Here is an 18,950-nt window from a genome sequence, read left to right on the forward strand (position 1 = left end):
TTTTGAATACTTGTGGATTAATGGCCGAGAGATTTGGGTGGGAGTGGGCAAGGCGCAGTCACAACTGCCAGCTTCTTTAGATTTTCTGACTCTGTCAAGGCCCTTCCAAGCACCTCCTATGATCAGCACCCACTATGTTCTAGAATCTGTATGATCCCCTGTCACCCAGAGAAAATTTAAACATCTGGGCATTCACGGCATTCCCATTTTCCTTGACCTATGATGGCCGGTATTCAAAAACTTGACAGCAATGTGAGAATGTTGGTATTTGGGCCTTGATAAGCATTATCTTAAATATGACATAGATATTAATTATATCTGCATTTGACAGGCTCAAAGAGGTTATATGCTTGAATCTCAGGGTGAATATGCCGAAACCCTTTTAGCAATTATACCGCACAGCCCCTACCTGCTACCTATCCCCCGCCCCACCCCCTCCCCTCCCCTCACACACACCAACTGAATGAATCATGTTCACTGCGTGGGCCCACGAGCTGTCAAGCTGCCTCCTCCCATCAGTTTCCTTTGGAAATGCCCCCTCTGGTTCCAGCTTATGTGTCTTTTCTGAAGGAAGACTCCTCATGCCTACCCCTGAATTTTAACATCCTGTTCCTTTCCTACCAGTTCAAACCTTTATCACAAATACTAACGTTTCCCACTGATCTCAATTTAAAGGGAAGAAGTCTGTGTGGTTCATCCGGGTCCAACAGCACTAAGTTCAGTTTACATGCAACAAGCACTCAGAAATAGTTGATGAAATAAAGCACCAAGGAATTTGTACCTAGAGGCTCACCTGACAAAATCTTGGGGGAAACTGCCTGTTGAAGCCTTCACAACAGCACACAGGCAAAACTAAAATCTCCTTAGCCTTAAGAGGGGTTATAAAGAGGGAGTGAAGAAGGGAAAACAGCACAAAGCAATTGGAAGTGCCCATGTGCTGTGCGTTATTAGGTAAAGGGAACCTGAGGAGTTACCCACCCACATCTCACAAAAAAAGGTTTGGAGAAACGCTGTGCCTTGCCTGAGCCTAGAGGGAGAACAATTAACTGATAAAGGGCTGGAGCCAGAATAGAGATTAAGGAGGACTGAGGAAGGCTTATCACTTGTCCCTGTCCCCGAAAAGCTTCTGTTGAAAGGAGTTATCTGTCAGCTTCACTGAGGGGCCCCCTAGTCACAAAGTCCTACGGCGGCATTCGGGCGGCAGTAACCAAAAGGATGGAAAGAAAATTGACCTAGAGTGGGAGGGGCGCGCCAGGGGGCGGAGCTTGAGGATGCAAAACAGATGGCGCTCAGAGCCCGTGCGGCACCTGGGCGCCCACGCTTCCCAGCCCCAGAAGCTGGGCAGAGCCCGGCAGCACCCTCGCCCCGGCCCTAGGCCCCAAATCCGGGTCTGAAAAGGCCCAAGAAACCACTCCAGGTTCCTTCCCGCAACGGGTTTGCACCAATAGGCCGAACGCCAGCCATGCCCCAAGAAGTGAGGAGCGCGCAGGCGCTGGGGACCCGAACCCCCGCACCCAGCCATGGCCCACAATGCTCCGGGAGGCACAGCTTCCGGTCCCTCGACGCCTTTCCCGGGGGATCGCAGGGTACCGCTGGTGTAAATTTGGAGCACACCCTCGACCGTCACAGCTGTGCTCCAATTCCCACTCAGCGGCCACACACCCACACCTTTAGCTTCCTCTCGTCGCCGGGCGACGGAAAGGGCGGGGCTATGTAGTGCCTCCACCAATCAGAGCGGAAGCCCAGGACTTGCCAATCACAGCCTGGCTGCCCCGGGCGGTCCAGGAGCTTCTCCAGGATACTGCTGTCGCTCTAGTGGGAGTTCCCCGTTTGCTCCGAGAGCGAGCGCCGGTGACTTGTTTAGCGTGGGCATCCGGGGCAAAGTAGCTCTCGTCTACGGTTTCGGACAAAAGAGTAAATAGGTTATGGAGCTGCTCGCAGGCCCCTTTCTTTTCCAGTGCTTAGTTAAGTTCACTAACTGTTTTGTGAGACCCTTTCTCTGATATTCTGGGCCCAAAAGTCTCTCCCTGGAAACCTGGATCGGGTTTCCCCACTAGACCCCATGGAGCCCCGTATTTCCTCCATCAAAGCGCTCTCCGCACTGTACAGGAGTTCACTGTCCTTCCACCAGACTGGGGAGGCAACTGCTAAGTCATCCTTTGTCCCCAGTTCCCACCACAGATTCTGGTCAGTACTGTTGAATGAACAACTAGAATTTGGATTTAGTGACGTTCCACAATCTGAGTTATTTTTTTCCAGTGCGGTTTTAGGCAGAAAATCCAACAATTGAGAATGTGTACTTAACAACAAGGAAAGAATATTAATTCTTTTCTGTCATAACATTTTTAGTGCCCCCTTTCTCATTCTGATTTTTTGTTTCTTAAGTCTCCCCCAAATCCGACTCCTTCTATCCATTGCAATTGTTGGCCCTAGTGCACACCACTCATCATCTCTTCCCGCATCACCGAAGCACCGCCTCACTGCTTTCTGTCTATTCCCGAGATTCTCCATACTACAATCTCGATTCTCTTTCTAAAATGCAAATGTAGTAATGCCTCTCTCCTTAAAACCTTCCCTGGGTATCCAGTTCCCTCAGGATAATACCCAAATTCCTTAACCTGGAAATTCAAGGCCATTCATGATCAATTTCTAACTCTCAGATGCAGCCTCATCCCTCACCCCTGCTCCCCACACATACCCCACCCGTCATCCAGGCATGGATCACTCTGTCCTTTAACCTCCCCATCCCCCTTCCCTTATGGGCCTTTGGGGTTCCTTCCACACAGATTGCCCTCCCACCTATTCATACTGTCCACCGGGTGACCATATCCTCTCAAAGCCCCAGGAGTTGGGTGGGGAAGCTGCCAGTTGGAGCTCTGGCTCATCCATTTCTCCGGACATTGCTGCCGGCTAGTGGCTGTTGTGTGAACATTTGGGTCAGGGATGGTTTAACCTCAACCCCTCAGGGGTTTGGAGAGAAGAAGATTGCTTTGGAGATAACCCTTCAATGGGACTTTTACAATAAACCCATTTGGTGACCCTGAACCCCAGAACGACTATCCTAAATCAAAGTATGACCATATTATTCTACTACTTAATGCTCCCCACTGCCTCACGGTGAAGCCCAAATTCTTTAATCTAGCAGATAGGATGTTTCACATTCTGATCCTTGGAGACCTTATCTCCTAATACACTCCTTCAATAGCCTAAGATCCAGCCAAGCTGATGTACTCAGTGTTCCCTGGGCAGCTCCTAAACACCTGATCCTAAAACCTTTTGTTCAAGCTCTTTTTTTGTCTTGCCTTTGGTTTCTCAAAAGAACCAAATTAACTGTCATGTTCTCTATGAAATATTTGTTAATTCCTTCAACTGTTACGTTATAACCAAGCATACATTCTTTCTCCTAAGCTACATGGTATCTTGGAAAAACATGATTTCTAGAGTCAGGTAGAGCTGATTTCAGATTCCTGCTCTGCTACTTGTGATATTAAGATGAAATAAGATAATGTATTAGTAATGAATGTGTCAGCTGGAGTAACTCCATATATCCTCCCTCCTGCCCCTTCAGAAAGTCTAGTCGTTACTGCCAAGATTTCTGTGGATTCCCAGAGATCTCTTTCATTTTCTTTTCTCTTCTTTTCTTCTTCTCCTTCTTTTTTATTTTTCTGCAAAAAGAAATAAGTTTATTAATTCAACACTATATCTTTGACATTTTTCCAGGTGGACTTGTTTAGGTTAAATGAGTATAAAGCTCCAACTTACTCATCTAGAAAATGGAAATCTTATCTATTGTGCCTGCTTATGTAATAAACTGGTTTATTAGTAGAAAAATAATACAGTACAAATGGAATAACTATTAGCTGTCTCAATATCTGCTATTCCTTGTTTACACACTTATATTTTGCATAAAATAAGTACAGGTCATATTCCATGAAAGGGCTCTATTCAAACCTGTCTTTGAGTCATTGCATCTTGTCTTCTCTTTTTTCTACTACATGTGAATAAAAGTACATAGAAGTTATTGTGCATTTATTGCAAAATTACGCACCAGCTGTCTTGTTCCGAGAGAGGCATCTAAAGGCTTTAATTCTACAGGAGGGCAGATGCAAGTCTAATACCGAGGCCCCAGGGCTGGGAGGTTTTGACATTGCTCAGCTCATACCTTGTCATCTTTCCCAGAGTCATATGTTTTTTTAGTCTACTCAGTTTTATTTATTCATTTTTTATTAAACTTTTTTTAGGGAGGGAGAGAGGGACAGAGACAGAGACATCAATCTGCTGATCCAGTTATTTGTGCATCATTGGTTGATTCTTGCATGTGCCCTGACCGGAGATCAAACCTGCAACCTTGGTGTATTGGGACAACACTTTCACCAACTGAGCTACCTGGCCAGGGCTCCTGGAGCCATATTTTCTAAGTGCTTTATAAGGTTTATGCAAGCTGTGTCCTACCATGGAACTCTGGTCTTTTCCTTGCTGAGGATACAGCAGTCAACAGAAATTTGCCTTCAGGAGCTCACACTCTGGTGGAGAAACCCCAGCAAGCAATCAACAAATGTCAAATGAAGTGCCAGACAATGATTTGTGTTATGGGAAAAAGGGGCTGAAGGACGGTCATGGTTTGCAAGGGCAGAGGCAGGTGGGTGGGTCAGTGTTCAATGAGATCATTTAAAGTGATACTTGAACACAGGCTTGAATGAAGCAAGAGAGCAAATCATACACATATCTGGGGGAAAGGTGTTTCAAAGCCAAGGGAACCAACAAGTTCAAAGGTACAAAGAAGGGACCGTGTTTGGTGTGTTGAAGGACCAGCAAGGAGGCCTGGGCAGCTGGGCCAGGTGACAGGTAGACGAGGTCAGAGAAGCAGCAGGACACTAGACCCTGCAGGGCTTTGAAGGTGAGATGAGGATTTTGGCTTTTCTGTTTTAATGTAAGAAGAAACTTCACAGTTTTGGTACTTAATTTGTGTTATCTACAAGTATACTAAGTAGCTATACTCAGCAGGTTAGTTATCATGGGGTTAGTGAGCAAGTTCAACCTCCTAGGGCATCTTTTGCGACTTTGAGGGGACCAACACAGTTCCCACATTGCAACACACAGTTTTCTACAATAAAAATACAACTGTAAAGTTGCAGCAACCCACAGAAGAAAATGAGGAAAATAAACTTCTGACCATTAGAGGAATTTTGTTGTCTTTCCTGGATGTAAAGAACTCTTAGAAGTTCAATTGCTCTCTGAGCTAGAAATAAGTAGACTGTAAAGAATAAGTATGGATTCAACCTACACTTTATAAAAACTGGTGGGTGGATATTTTCCCACCTTCTTTCTTTCTAATCAGAGGGTACAAGATCTCCTGGTGTTTTCTATTTTACAAAAGCACTTGTACCAACAGGCTTTACTCGAGGTTTCTCATAAAGTACCATGGATACTTGTGGCCTAGGAGTTATTCATTTTAGATCTTGCCTCTTTTCTAATATACACATTCAATGCTACAAATTTCCCTCAAAACATCTCGCAAACTTTGATTAGTTGTGTTTTCATTTTCATTTACTTCGAAATATTTTAAAATTTCTCTTGAGATTTCTTCTTTTGACCCATGGGTTGTTTAGAAGTTTTGTGTTACTCGAAGTTCATTTAATACTTCAATGCGCATAAGCGAGGGAATTAGCCAGCTCTCCTTGTGATGTGGGTTTCCAGTTTGGTTCCACGTGGTCTATGAGCACACGCTGCGTGACTTCTGCTCTGCTCCTGAGCGCACTGGGCTGTGTCAGCTTGGGAGAGGGCTTTGGTGGGTGAGATCAAATGGGCAGCCGTTCTGGGCTTTTAGCTTGCCTGTTTGCTGTGACTTCTCAGCTAGTTTCTGGAATTCTCATAAAGGCTTTTCATATTGTCTATTGTTGTTAAGTCAGTGTCTCTGGGGGGGAGGGAGTCTAGGGCTTCCAATTGCACTGTCTTGCTGACATCACGCCTCTCAGGCAGCCTGATGTCTGTAAATAGTACACATGGAAGCTGAGAATCTCCACATTGATTCCCTTTAAGCTAATGAGGCTCGCATACCCCTTGGAAAGTTTCTGCGAACCCCCAGGAGCATGCATACCCAGTATGAAGACCACTGTTCCGGAGAGTCCATATTAGTATCCCTCCGGATGTGAAGTTTTGGTTTCTGACTCTGCCCCTGATCCGCTGTCAAGGTGGCATGTCCCCAAACTGCATCTCCTCCATCCCCACTGAATGGCCCTTTCTGTAGCTCTGCTCCTATTTTCCCACACTTCCAGAGGAAGCCTTGGCCCCTGAATGACCGCAGTCAGGTTCTCAGAATGGGTGCAGTTTGCTAAAGACGTCCTTCCTCTGCCCTGCCCAAGTGCAAAGTGTAAGCAATCCTACTTCGCAGATTCTCCAGCCCAGGCTCCCCACACACCTTCCCTGTGGAGCTGAGCAGCACCCCTTCCACATCCGTGGCCACAATGTCTCTGGGACAATTGAGTGTCTCCGGATCACTGGGGGTCTGGCAGCATGGTGTCTGCTTTGTCCTGCTCTGCCCCCTGTCTGTGGTTTGGTAGGTATCCTGGGTCTATGTGTGGCTAGGTTCTTCACACTGTTAGAAGTGTATGGCCTAACCATGAGCCAGCACCTGGGCCTACTCTGGGAGCCTTCTGATCTGCCTATCCCCATACCCCAGGTCTTGGCTATCAGGAACTTGACGGGGGTGTTCAATAAATGGAAACGAAAAACCGTAAACAGGGACTCAACGATTTGGATCAGAAGGAAGAAATAAACATTGAACCAGAGCAGAATGAAGAAACAAGATTTTTTTTTATTGAAGAGAAGCTTAGAAACCTCTGGGACAACTTTAAACTGCCAACATCCAAATCCTAGGAGTGCCAGAAGGAGAAGAGGAAGAGCAAGGAATTGAAAACTTATTTCAACAAATAATGAAGGAGAACTTCCCCAACCAGGCAAAGGAAACAGACTTCCAGGAAGTCCAGGAAACTCAGAGAGTCCTAAAGAAATTGGACCCGAAGAGGAACACACCAAGGCACATCATCGTTAAGTTAACCAAGATTAGAGATAAGGAGAGAATCTTAGAAGCAGCAAGAGGAAAGGAGACAGTTACCTACAAAGGAGTTCCCATAAGACTGTCAGCTGATCTCAAAAGAAATCTTCCAGGCAAAAAGGGACTGGAAAGAAGTATTCCAAGTCAGGAAAGGCAAGGACCTACATCCAAGATTGCTCTATCCAGCAAAGCTATCATTTAGAATGAAAGGGCAGATAAAGTGCTTCCCAGATAAGGTCAAGTTCAAGGAGTTCATCATCACCAAGTCCTTATTATAGGGAATGTTAAAGGGACTTATCTAAGAAAAAGAAGGTGATCAAAACTATGAACAGTAAAACAACAATAAACTCAAAACTATCAACAACTGAACCTAAAAAAAAACAAACAAACTAAGCAAACTACTAGAACAGGAACAGAATCACAGAAATAGAGATCACATGGAGGGTTGGTTATCAGCAGGGAGGGAAAGTGGGGAGAATGAAGGAAAAGGTACAAGGAATAATAAATATCAATGGGCCCTGGCTGGTGTGGCTCAGTGGATTGAGCACCAGCCTGCAAACCAAAGGGTCACTGATTCAATTTCCAGTCTAGGGCACATGCCCAGGTTGTGGGCCAGGTCTCCAGTGAGCTTCAACTAGGAGAGGTAAGTTTGCTCACTGTAGTAGACTCTGTTTTTACAGCCTGCCATCCAATCTTCTCGAGGAGGACTGCTTCTTCCTTACTGTCAGCCCATATTTGTGGTGGAGTTGATTTCACCTTGAACTCTAGGGGTCAGCCTGTGGCCCTAGGCATGGCCAGATAAAACATCACAGGGGTCAGTTCCCTGTGGAACTCAGGGGAATAGACCCATGAGTTCATTAGATCAATGAGACGCAATGATTTTTATGGGGACAGTTGAGAGAGAGTCAGCCACACATTTTAGCTGCACTTGAGCCCAGCGAGGGAGCTGCAGTCATCTTGTACCACAAGGGAAAAGACAGCCTGTGTGAGTGGAGCCATCGTGGACAGGGGACAGAGAGAAGCAGGGCTGAAGTCCAGCGATCTTGCCCGCAGCCAGGCTTGTTCATTACTTGAGTTGCTGAAGTCTCTTTCCTCAAGCTGAAACGGACTGCCTAGCTATAAAATCAACTTAGAACCCATACTGGCTTCCAGGGAGTAGGTCACTCCAGAGCATTGTATGCGACTGTTCTGAAGTCACTTGACTTTTCGTGGGGCTGGTCCAGTGGGGAAGCCACGCACTCTCTGGCTAAGAAGCGCGCAGGCCGAACTTTTGGAGCTGACTGCTGGTTTCTTCACCTTTCTGAGCTTCGGCTTATTTATCCCTTAAATGCAAACATTAATAGTGTTCCTGTGATTTTTTTCTTACCTGGCAGCAGATTTTGTGAGCATAAAAGACTTATTTACAGCATCTTGGGTTTTAAATTAATATTAAATCTTTTGTCTACACACTCAAAACCTTGGTTTTATTCAAGACTTAGAAGTTCAATTTCCAGTATACTCTTCTATTTCTGAATTGCTTACATTTACATGAAAATAATAATTAGGTATAAGAGGATCTTTTATTATTATTCAGGTAGCAATGCAGGTAGGACAAACTAAACTCTGTTGAACAATCCCATTTTTAAACTTATAAAATGTAATTGTATTTAGTATTTTAAACTGAATTTGTAAATTTCATATAGTTTCTTTTTCTTTTACATCCTTCATATGCCTGATCAGTAAATTCTCATCCCAAATGAAAACATACTTTCCAGGTACTTAACAAAAATTTGCCAGACATGTAAAGCATATAAATCTAGCAGATCTGGTTGTCGAATTAGACTTACAGACTTAAATTTCCTTATACCTCACTTGTCTAACTTATCAAATCGGGCTAATCTACCAAATTCTTCAATAATCACGTTATTGCAAAATGACACTGTAAGTGCAGTACACACACTTACTTTAAACCCAGAAGTATTACTATGATAGGTTTTCTTTATCATCTCTATACTTAATTCTAAGCCTTTTCAGATTTGAAAAGCCACTTACTCCCTGAGAGAGAAGTTCTAGCAGCTCCAGTGAGTTCAGGTTACTGGATCAGCACTTCACAACCGCGATGGAGTTACCATCCAGGGTGGCCGCGTGGAGGTGACCGGCTTAACAATTCATAGCTGTGCTATATAGTTACCTGCTTAGGAAGCCTGAGGTGGACATTTTGAAAAAGTGGAGGCTACTGGGGTGACAGTTTATTAACCAATAAGGTCATTATCAGTCTGGGATTTGACACTGGACAGCAGGACCGGAACACGGCCGGCTTCCAGGACTCCACCTGAGCCACATGTGGAGACTGAGTCCGTGTTACAGTCACCATGGCAACAGGAGACCGCCGGTCAGCTAGTCAGCATCCTTCTCCTGGGTTCAGATGACACCTTTCTGCAACTCATCTGATCAAAGTTTGCAAGCTCACCCGGGGTGCAAGGAAGGAAATTTCTATCACACAATTTGAGTGGATTCTTAAGCTCTCTTAAGATATTTCAATACGATTGTTCTTTCAAAACTAGAGAGCTTTTCAGCCTTCTCCCAAGAGTCTGATGTAATTGGTGAGGTTGCAACCTGAGCATCAGGATTTTCCGAAGCTGCTCATGCGATTCTACTGTGTAGCCGAGACTCAGAACCACAGCGATGCCTTCTTCTCTAGTTCTAGAGACATATTAACTGTCTTCCTTTTAGTTCTTTTTTGACCAAATTAAGAAACATCTTCCTATCTTGCAGTCATAAAGGTAATCTATTATATTGTCTTTTCTAATAACTTTCTATTCATATTAAGGTCCTTAATACTCAGCAATGGACTGTTGTATTGTAAGATAAAGATCCAATTTTGTTTTCTCCCTAGTAGATAACCAATCAACCAAATACCATTTATTTTAGGAACTCTGTGCTTTTCCTTAATTTTTTTTGAAATAACTGTAGATTCACGGGCAGTTTCCAGGATGGTACACAGGCCCTCTTACCCTTCCCCCGCTTCCCCCCAGTGGTTACTGAGCTAGAAAATTTGTCTTCCCCGTGCTTCTTCCTCGCCCTCACACCACTGCCACACGCGACACTTCTGATACCAGACGCATGCGGCTTCCCCCCCGCGACAAGCAACGCACTGCAACACCAGCTGGGTGTTCTACAATTTCACTCCGTTCTGACATAATCGACCTGGAGACAGCACCCAATCCCTCAGGTGAAGGGCTCAGCCCCACAAGACCATGCCCCACTGTCCCTTCAGATGCCAATCACCAGTGGTAGGTCCCCAAGCTCGCTGTAACTGCTGTTTGACTTGGCTGCAGATCAGCTGTTCCCATGACCTCCTTGCCCTTGCACTCGATCATTTGCTACAGTGGCTCACAGAACTCACAGAACTCAGGGAAACACGTACTTATGTTACCGGTTCATGAAAGAATATGATCAAGGACACAGCTGAACCACCAGGGGGAGAGATGCACAGGGCCAGGTCTGGGAGGGTCCTGAGCACAGGAGCTTCTGTCCTGGGGAGTCGGGGTGTGTCCCCCTCCTGGTACATGACGTGTTCACCCACCTGGAAGCTCCCTGAGCCCCAGGCTATTGGGACTTGACTCAGGCTTCCTTATGCAGGCACAATTCATTATTAACTCCATTTCCAATCCCTCTCTCCTCTCTAGAAAGTGAAGAGGCTACTGAATTCCAAACTTCTAATCATGACTTGGTCTTTCTGGTGACCAGTCCCCACCCAGGACTCATCTGGGAGCCCACCCGAAGTCGCTTCATTAGAACAAAAGACACTCCTCTCACCCAGGACACTCCAAGGGACTTAGTACACTATGTCAGGAACCAGAGTCAAGGACAAATATTTGAACAAAAGACACCCTTAGTGCTCTTATCATTTAGGAAATTATAAGGGTTTAGGAGCTCTGAGTCATAAACCAGGGGCAGAGACTAATATTTGTTTTTCTATTACCTCACAGTTATGTCTTACACAATCATGGCACACTACCAAAACCAGGACTATGACATGGGTACAATGTATGTGAATAGTTCTGTGTGATTTTATCACATGTGCACATCGGTGTAACCATCATCACCACAATCAGGACACAGAACTGTTCTGTCACTACTTTTCAAAAAATTATTTATTTATTTGCGGGACAGGAGAAGGGAGAGAGGAAGAGAGGGAGAGAAACATCAATGTGCAAGAGAAACATCAATTGGAGGACCTGTCCTGCAACCAGGCATGTGCGCTGACAGGGAATCGAACCAGCAATCTTTAGGTTCACCAGCACTCTACCCACTGAGCCACAGAAGCCAGGACCCTCTGCTACTATTTATGATAACACCCAACCCACTCATCTCCTCATTCTCTTAACAGTGTCATTCAAAGATCAGAGGTTTTAAGTTGAAAAAGAAAACAAACAGCCCATTAAAAAATGGACAAATATTGCCCTGGCTGGTGTGGCTCAGTGGATTGAGCGTGGGCCTGCGAACCAAACAACCGTGGTTCGATTCCCAGTCAGGGCACAGACCTGGGTTGCAGGCCAGTTCCCAGCAGGGGACGCATGAGAGGCAACCACACACTGATGTTTCTCTCCCCCTCTCCTTCCCTACCCCTCTAAAGATAAATAAGATCTTTTTAAAAATGGACAAATATTTGAACAGACACTTCACCAAAGATGATATATGGATGACAAATAAGCTCATATAAAGATTTTCAACATTATTAGTCATCATGAAAATAAAAATTAAAACTACAATGATACTCTTTTGTAAAATAGATCAGCAGTTTCTTTAAAATGTAAACATAAACCTACCCTGTGATCCAGACATTCTTAAGCGCTTACCCAGGGGAAATAAAAGCGTGTATCCACACAAAGACAGGAATATTCATAGCAGCTTTATTTGCAATGGTCACAACCGGGACCAATGAAATTGTTCAGCAGTAGATGAATGGATAAACATATAAATGTATGGCCACACAACAGAGTACAACTCAACAATAAAATGGGCGAAAACGTTTATGAATATCACAGCATGCGTGAATCTCAAAACAATGATCATACTGAGTGAAAAAACAAGTAAGAGCACATACTGTATGATACCATCCATATGAAACTCCAGAAAATGCAAGCAAATTTACAATTACCGAAGTAGATTCAGTGGTCACCTGGAACCAAGGGGAGAGTGAGAGAGGGAGGGATTACGAAGGACATGAAGAAATTTGGGAGCTGATGGATGTGTTCATTATGTTGATTGTGGTGATGGCTTTATAGGTGCGTGCATGTGTCAAAACTTAGCAAGCTGTACGCTTTAAATATGGGTAGTTTATTGTATGCCAATTCTATCTCAATGAAACTGTCAAAAACAACCCATTAAAGATTTATTTCTTTTTTAAAAAGATTTTATTTATTTATTTTTAGAGAGAGGGGAAGGGAGGGAGACAGAGAGGGAGAGAAACATCAATGTCTGGTTGCCTCTTGAGCGCCCCCCACTGGGGACCTGGCCTGCAAACCAGGCATGTGCCCCTATGGGAATCAAACTGGCAACACCACTGGTTCACAGCCTGTGCTCAGTCCACTGAGCCACACCGGCCGGGGCTATTTGTTATTAAAATGTAGCTATACAGTTTCCTCTTAGTTCTGCTTGTCAGCATCCCATACATTTTGGTATGTTGTATTTTCATTTTCATCGTTTCAAAACATTTTCTGATTTTCCTTGTGATTTCTTCCTTGGTCCATCGGTTGTTAAGAGTGTTTTATTGAATTTCCATATATTTGTAAATTTCCCCATTTTCTAATTTCTAATTTCTAATTTCATTCCACTGTAGTCAGAAAAGAAACTTGGTACAATTTTAGTTTTCTTTAATTTTCATTAGGACTTGTTTGGGGACGAACATGTGCTCTATTCTGGCAGATGGTCTGTGCTTGAGAATGTGTATTCTTCAAGCACCTGATGACAGAAGGGGACCTGACTGTCAGGGGTGAACACACAAAGCCATATACAGATGACGTGTCATAAAACTGTGCACTTGAAACCTGTGTGATTTTATTAACCAATGTCACCCCAATAAAGTTAAAAGAGGATATGTATTCTGCTGCTGTTTGGGGAGTGTTCTCTCTATATATTTGAGAATCTATTTGTTTACCGTGTTGTTCAGGTCCCCTGTTTACTTACTGATCTTCTGTCTGGTTGCTCTATTCATCGTTGAACGTGGGATACTGAAATATCCTATTATTTTGCATTACTGTCTATTTTTTCCTTCAGGTATGACAATATTTGGTTCATATATTTCAGTGCTGTGGTGTTAAGTGCAGATATGAGGTCTGTCCGGAAAGTATCCAGCCCCATGCTATGAAAAACAGAGACATGTATTGAAGAAGATAGTAGACATAGGAAACACTGTGCAAAGTAGGCACTTTGGGGCCTCACACAGTTCTCCCAGTGTCTCTTCCACTCTTCAAAACACTCTGCAAAATCCTTTGTTGGAATTGCCATCAACCGCCCCGTCATATTCTGAAATCTCTTCCCTTTCAAAGTGATTTTAGTTTTGGGAAAAGCCAGAACTTACAGGGCCCCGAATCTGGGCTGTAGGGAGCTGAGTCACCTGGGTGATCTGATGTTTCACAATAAAACTCTGCACGAGATGTGACGCACGAGCGGGCCTGTTGTGGCGATGAAGCTGCCGGTTGCCAGTTGCCAACAGCTGCGGCCCTTTTTAGCTGTGTTGCATCTACTAATGAAGAACATTGAGTTAATACTGCTTACTAATTGTTTGGCTTGGAGGGGCATACTCGTGATGGACAAAAGCTTCCCCAGTCGAAAAACACAGTTCACGTGGTCTTGATCTTGCTGAGACTTTGCCACACCTTCTGCGGTTGTGGAGAATCAGGCGACTTCCACTGGGACGACTGGGCTTTGGTTTCCAGATCACAGCTGTGGACCCACCATTCATCTCCCATTATGACCTTCTGGAGGAAATCTGGTTCATTGGTAGTGGTTTAAATCAAGTCGTTAGCAACTGCAGCACGATGTTCCTTCTGCTCTGGTAGCAGAAGCCATGGAATGAATTTTGCCACAACACATTTCATGCCAAGATCCTGCGTCAAAAATCTCAGACACAGTGGTTTTTGGAATCCCCAGATCAGCTCCTAGTTCTCGAACTGTCAGTCAGTGATCTTTGTTGATTGCAGCCCATACAAGTTCAACACTCTCAGGTGTTCTGCTCATTGCAGGCCTTTCAGAACGTGGGTCACTTTCAAGAGATTCTCAACCATCTTTGAAATGTCTGCAACACACTTTTATTTGTGCTGCACTCATTTCATTGTCCCCCAAAATCTTCTGAATCATCCAAATAGTTTCTGCAGGGGAATGTTCAAGCTTAATGCAAAATCTGATGCAGATTTATTGCTCTACTCACTCAGTCATTTTGAATGCAACAGCCACACGGCACACATGCTCACTCAATGTTGTCTACCACCCCCACCGACCAGTACAGTGAAGTCGTCATTGTTCATGCAAGCACATTACAATCCACTCTCCTCGGCTGCCAGGTTACAATGATATTGAGCAAAATGTTCTTGTTATATTAACAATGGCTGGGCTTTTTCCAAACAGACCTCATATTTTTACAATTGTTATATTAAACTGGTGAATTGACCCTTTTATCATTATTTAATGTGCTTCTTTGTCTCTTATGCAAATTTTTGCCTTAAAGTCTATTTTGTCTGATAAAATATGGCGATTTCTACTGTCTTTCTGTTACTATTTGCCTGGAATCTTTTCCCTTCTTTTTACTTTCAGCCCATGCACGTCTTTACATAACAGATGAATCTCCTGTAGACAGCACATACTTGGGTATAGCATGTTTTTAAATCCATTTCAGTCACTCTGCATCTTTTGATTGAGGAGCTTATCCATTTACATCTGTAGCAATTATTAAAAGGGAAGGACTTCCTGCTGCCACTTTGCTCATTGTTTTCTGTCTTATTGCTACTTTGTCCTCTTTTCCTCTCCTTCTACTTTTTTTTGCACATTGTTGATTTATTCATATTGACACACTTTGATTCCTTTCTCGTTTTCTATTGTGTATCTTCTATAGGTATCCCCCCCCCGTGGTTACCATAGGGCTTACGCAAAACACCTTATAATCATCTGCCTTAGGCCAATAACAATTTAACTTCAATTGTATACAAAAACCCTCCTGGTTTGCATCTCCCCACCCCACTTGATGTAATTGATGTCACGAATTACATCTTTATATAAATTGTATCCATTAAAATAGTTTTATGGCTATATTTATTATTATGGTTTTGTCTTTGAAATTCTACACTGAAATTAAAGCGATTTTTGCAACACCATCACAGTGTCACAGCACAGTCACACACCACATCACAGTGCTTTGGTCAACAATGACCACATGCACCATGGTGGTCCCATAGCATTGTGATGTACTGGCCTCAGGCAGGGGAAGACCTTTAATAATCAGCCTGGCTAGAGATTGTGGAGACCTCACAACACGTTTTTGCTGCTGGTGACTTCTCCCAGCCTGTGAGGCTACTCTCCCTAATAGAGGTTTCTGCTTTCTTTTCCTGGTCTCTTGCTCCCTCTGGTGTCTATTTGTGGTACTTCAGATTTGTTGGCGTTACAGCCCCGAGCAATCCCACTCAACAGCATCTAAAAGTACCAGTACGTAGTGCTCAGTCACTGGCTTCCAGGGTGTTTTGGCTCCCCATTAGTACCCCAAATCAAGTGAGACAGAAACCAAGCTCTCAAGCAGCCTTCTGAAGAGCCAGAACTCTGGACACATGTTCCACTCTTCTCCACCCCCAACCCCACCCACACCCCTGCCGCCAGCCCAAGAACAACCTGAGCTGAGCTGTGCTGGCTTGCAGATTTGTGGAATTCTCTTAAAGGTATTTTGGTCCATATATTGTTGTTAAGTTGGTGTTTCTCTTGGACAGTGAAGGCTGAGATTTCCTATTCTGCCTCATCTTCTAACATAATGTTGCACTATATCTAAAACAGTATCAATTGCCCTGCCCAGTATGGCTCAGTTGGTTGGGCATAGATAGTTCCAGGAAGCAAAGGGTTGCTGGTTCAATTCCCAGTCGGGGCACATGCCTGGGTTGAGGTTCTGTCCCCAGTAGCGGTGCCTATGAGGAGCAGCCAATCAATATTTCTTGCTCATATTGATGTTTCTCTCCCTGTCATTCATAAATAAATAAATAAAATCTTAAAAATAAAACAGCATCAATTCTTGAACACACCCCAGTTTGGGGTATGTTAAATTGTGGGGAAAATGACCGATGACAGTAATAAGATGTGCCACAGTCTTATTATGACAGAAACTCACTTCTACATATTAGGGCAAAAGGTTAGGGTGCTGTAAAGAGAGACCCAACCAATCAGTGGCTTGCGTACAAAAAGAAGAGTATTTCTCTCTCACTAACAGTTGTGAGGTGAGCACCCAAGTGAGTGGGGTAGGGTTGTTACGTGCCAAGTTCAAGAACCCAGTTCCTTTTACCCTGCTGCTCTGCCTTCACTGGGGTACAATATCTGTGCCACACTTACGGTAAAAATGGTGACTTGTTCACCTGAAATTCAAATGTGACTGGGTGTTTTGTGTTTTATCTGGCAGGTCTCCAGTAGGATATTGTAGAGTCTGCAACCGTGAAAGCTGGGTTCTGACAGATCACAGCAGGGGACAGGGGAAAGGAAATGGGGTGAGGGCACACCTGCTTTCCTGAGGTCGAGGTCCAGCAATGTCACGTACCATTTCTGCTCTTTTTCCACTGGCAAGAACTTAAATCACATGATTAGCCCTAACTGCAAAGGAGACTGGGAAATATTGGTTAGTTAAGTGCCCCCTCAAAACCTGGGTGAACAGATTTTAGGGGACAAGCAGCAGTCTTTATCATATGAACCTCCTGGATTGATCTTCTATGTCACTTATTTCTTCTTTTCACATCTTTGTGTTTTTGCTCTACGTTTTAGGAAATTTTCTTGATTTTACCTTCCCAGTGATCTCTTGAATATCTTATTTTAGCTATCATTATGTTTAATCTCCAAAATCTGTTTCTTATTTTGTAATTATTCCTTTCCACTAGCAACTTTCATGTTTTACAGAGGTAGTATCTTCTCAGATCTTTCTAAGGATATAATTAGAATTTTTAAAGATTTTGCTGCACCATTATAATTTTCCATTTTCTAGAATCACTTATTATTTTCTCTCTCTCCCTCCCTCCTTCTCTCTCTCTCTCTCATGCTTCTAGCTGTCTTCATAATTTTGGTGCTCCTGGTTGCCTGTTATAAAATAATAGACCAGCCCTGGTCAGGTGGTTATGTTGGTTGGGGTGTCATTCCATAAATCAAAAGGTTGTGAGTTTGATCCCCAGTCAAAGCACATCCCTAGGCTGTGGGTTCAATCCCTGGTCAGGGTGTACATATGGGAGGAGGTTTCTCTCTCTCTCTCTCTCAAATCAATAAACATATATTTGGGTGAGGATTCAAAAAATGACAGACCAAGTTTATTAATTCCAGTGACTGAGTTGGCCTTCTCTGTTGCTTATCTGGTCCCTGATGCAGTCACCCTCCTGAACAGGAGGGTGGGTGGGGTTTTCTGTCAGGCTTGACTGTAGGGTCAGTGGGCGGGTGGTTGTTGGAGAGATGGCGGAGGGTTGATAAATGTCAGAGTGACAAAAGCTTTACTCTGGGATGCCAACACCGCACTAAACACACTGATTTCTCCTAGACATGCACTGGGTTTCCGGAGAGTGAACCTTCTGGGGTTTTGCTGCATGTGCACATGCACACACGTGCACATGTGTGTGCTGCTCGTCCGAAGGGAAGGGCCCGTCACACTCCGTTCTGGAGATAAGAGGGGAGTGATGACTGGTGCAAGCTTCTGCAGGGACAGACCTACAACCCCCCTGGCTTTTAGGTCCGCTTTTATCCGTCCTCCTCAGTACTTGCTAATTACAAACTCGGAGCCTCTCTGGGATTTTGCCGGGGAGACTGGCTCTCACTCCTTTGCCTATGTCTGGGCTATGGCTTCCTTCCCTGGGTTAAGCCATCACTGCGCATCACCTACTGCTTGAAACTTGTCTTTGCACCCGACACCCCTCTTCCCTGCCATTCTCTTGGCTGTTGCGTGTTTCCATCCTTTTCTGTTGTTTGGGGGAGGGGTCTCAGAAGGAAGGGGAGACAATCACTTGTGCTCAAACTACTGCCTTAAACCTTCAACATTACATGCTTTGCGGATCTCCAAGAATATTTGTTTATTTTGCAACTGCTCTATTTAACACACTGTTAAATAGTGAGGACTTGGTTGTGCTGAGCTCTTTGATGTGTTTGTTTATGCAAACGGGCATCAGGGCTCAGAAAAGCTGAAGAGCTTTTTGCAATGGAGTAAAGCAACCTGGACTTTCCAGGGCCGTCTGGGAGACCCGGGGGGAGGGGGGGGGCGGAGGAAAGAGCACAGAAAGCTAGTGACACGCCATGACGTCATGACGTAAACCCCTCCCCGTGATCTCCAATCTCTCAAAGGGATTCTAAATTTACAGAATGCCCGGTATGACGATTTCTCAGGGAAGTTGATGAGGGTTCTTAATTCTGTGGTAGGGCTGAGGGGGACAAAACGGAGAAGGCTTTGCAGACCACCAGAACCTTTGGCAAGAGGAGACCATGAACGCGTATATCCCAGGAATCCGGAGAAATTGCGTGGAGGGTTGGAATCTCCCCCTTCTGTGGAACTGGCTCTGAGGCAACACAGAGCCCTCTTGGGTTAGGAGAGCCCCAGCTGGCACCTGCTGACTTGGCCCCCTTACGTTCACCCTCCACATGGACTTGGGTGTTCTCCCTAAAGGGTGATGTGATTGCAGCATCCCCCTGCTTTACATTA

Source organism: Artibeus jamaicensis, unplaced genomic scaffold (assembly GCF_021234435.1).
Source record: "Artibeus jamaicensis isolate MK-2021 breed Jamaican fruit bat unplaced genomic scaffold, CSHL_Jam_final scaffold_847, whole genome shotgun sequence".
NCBI lineage: Eukaryota > Metazoa > Chordata > Mammalia > Chiroptera > Phyllostomidae > Artibeus > Artibeus jamaicensis.